The sequence below is a fragment of the Hyaena hyaena genome, unplaced genomic scaffold (assembly GCF_003009895.1).
Source record: "Hyaena hyaena isolate Hyena2069 unplaced genomic scaffold, ASM300989v1 scaffold_32, whole genome shotgun sequence".
NCBI lineage: Eukaryota > Metazoa > Chordata > Mammalia > Carnivora > Hyaenidae > Hyaena > Hyaena hyaena.
In genome coordinates this window covers 1456291-1458614 of record NW_024080663.1, presented here as the reverse complement: position 1 = coordinate 1458614, position 2324 = coordinate 1456291, and positions in this window count along the sequence as shown.

Below are 2324 nucleotides of genomic sequence, written 5' to 3'. Positions count from 1 at the left end.
AAAGCCTTGGAGATTTTTAAGGATTTTTGTTACTGCAACACATTCTAGTCTGTCTTAAATAATAATCAGGGTCTATTTATATGTGACAATCAAATGTTAGTACTTCCTTACCTAACTTATTCTCATCCCTACTTAGTATTTAATCCACAGAAAGATCAAAGATGTGAACAGTAATGTAACGTGATGATCCTGCTGGCTCTGCCTGTATCTTCAGCAGGAATATCTAGGGAAAGAAATTTAGTCCATCTGAATCAAAATTGTGAATTTGGGTGAGAAAAAAAAAAAAAGAATAGCTGAGAGAGGGTGAAGAAAAACATGAGAAATGCATTTAGTTTGGAAGAGCATTCTATCTGAAAAGTGTTAGTGCCTAAAGCCTGACAGATTCATGTTGCTGTTACTTTTATTTTTTTCAGAAGATAGGAAGAAGCAGGCATGGCTGCATCAATATGCAATTCAATAAGTCTGGTCATTTTTGGAGCAGAAGACTTATTAGTTATTGAGTCCCGACTTCACGCTTTAATTAGTGCTGCGGAGATCTAAAAGAGAGGACTGGACAAGAACTCCTCCTCTCCAGGTTTTTCCCTCTCAGCTTGCTTTTGGGGTCACTGACTTCAAATATCATTAGGCAGTTTCAAAGTCTATTCAAATTTGTTTCCCCCATGTTTTCGTGTAGATGGTGTAAAAAATAATTTCTTAAAGATATTAATTGACTCAAATGACTCAAACTATGCACTACAGGTGCTCTCAGGAGAAAGAAAAAGGAAGGTAAATTGAGTAGTTACTTATATGTGTGTGTATTATACATACTGAAGACATACCCACACAGATGCATATAATTAAAATAGACCCCTTATAAAAGTATTAATCTTGGCTTAAGATTAAAGAGAATGAAAAAGGAAGGTATCGATGGCATTTGCAAGTTTTCATATCCAGTCCCCAGGCTTGGAAAATTTGAAATAAAAGATTTTAATAACTGCTCAAATTCTCACATTGATTAAAAACATACTTTATTTTTATAATTTAATGACCTAACTTGCATCGATTCTTATATTCTATGTTTTATTTATACTTATGATACTAAACTGAGACTTTATGATACATGTTCCTTGCTCTTTATAAAACCCAGTATACCCAAATATGTTTTTCGCATGTAACTAAAACATTTATTACAAAATCCTTTAAATAGTAAGCCTTTGATGAATTTAAATGCTGATGGTCCATCAACTGATTCACAGAGAATCTTGAAGGGCAAAGAACTGATGAAGGTGTTATATGAAAGACTGCCAATTGCAAACCAATCAGAAATGCAAATAAAATAGCTCTCTTACTGCAAGTCAATGTAATTAGGTTTGCCCTTATTTGATTTGCACAAAACTTTTCAGAAATTTACCTACTGAATAAATAACATGTATGCATAAAATTAATTCAAGAGTCTAATGTTTGTATGCTCTGCCTCCAGGCTGCAAATTTCTCAAATTAATTTCTAAATTTGCCAAGACATGTTTTCAGTCAAATGAGAATCACCATTCTTACACAAAATTGCATGAACATGTTAAACTATTTATGCATTTCCAATTTCAGAAAACTCCTCAGCCACACCCTATCATCTAGCTTTCAAATAGAAACTTGTCATCTATATTTCCTATTTTTTCCCTGTACTTCTGTCCTACCTTTCCAACTCCAAACAGAACACATTTACTAGTTCTCAATCTTCAAATAGCACGTATTCTTTCAAACACTTTTTACAGAATACCAGTCTTGTAGGCTCTGGACTAGGTGTGGGAAAGACAGTGCTAAGGAAATAATACTTTCCTAATATTATTTATGTTCCAATCTAAAACCAACTCTAAATTTCCTCCATTGGATAAAAACTCTACAATTGTTCCTGTGACTTAAAAAAATTTGTTTACGCACTATTATCTGAAATTATTATGTTATTTTTTTTATTTCTCTTCAATCTGCCCCTAAGTAGTACTTCCTTCAGCATTTTTATACTGTTCGTTCATTAATATATGAGAAAAAAATGTTATTGAACAGCTATCATGTGTCAAGCACTGTTCTAGGCTGTAGAAATGTAAGAATAAAAACCAAAACAAGGGGCGCTTGGGTGGCTCAGTCAGTTAAGTGTCGGACTTTGGCTCAGGTCATGCTCAGGTCATAATGTCATGGTTCATGAGTTCAAGCTTGGCACTGGGCTCTGTTCTGACAGTTCACAGCCTGGAGCCTGCTTCAGATTCTGTGTCTCCCTTTCTCTTTCTCTCTGCCTCTCCCCTGCTTGATCTCTCTCTCTCTCTCTCTCTCTCTCTCTCTCTCAAAAATAAATA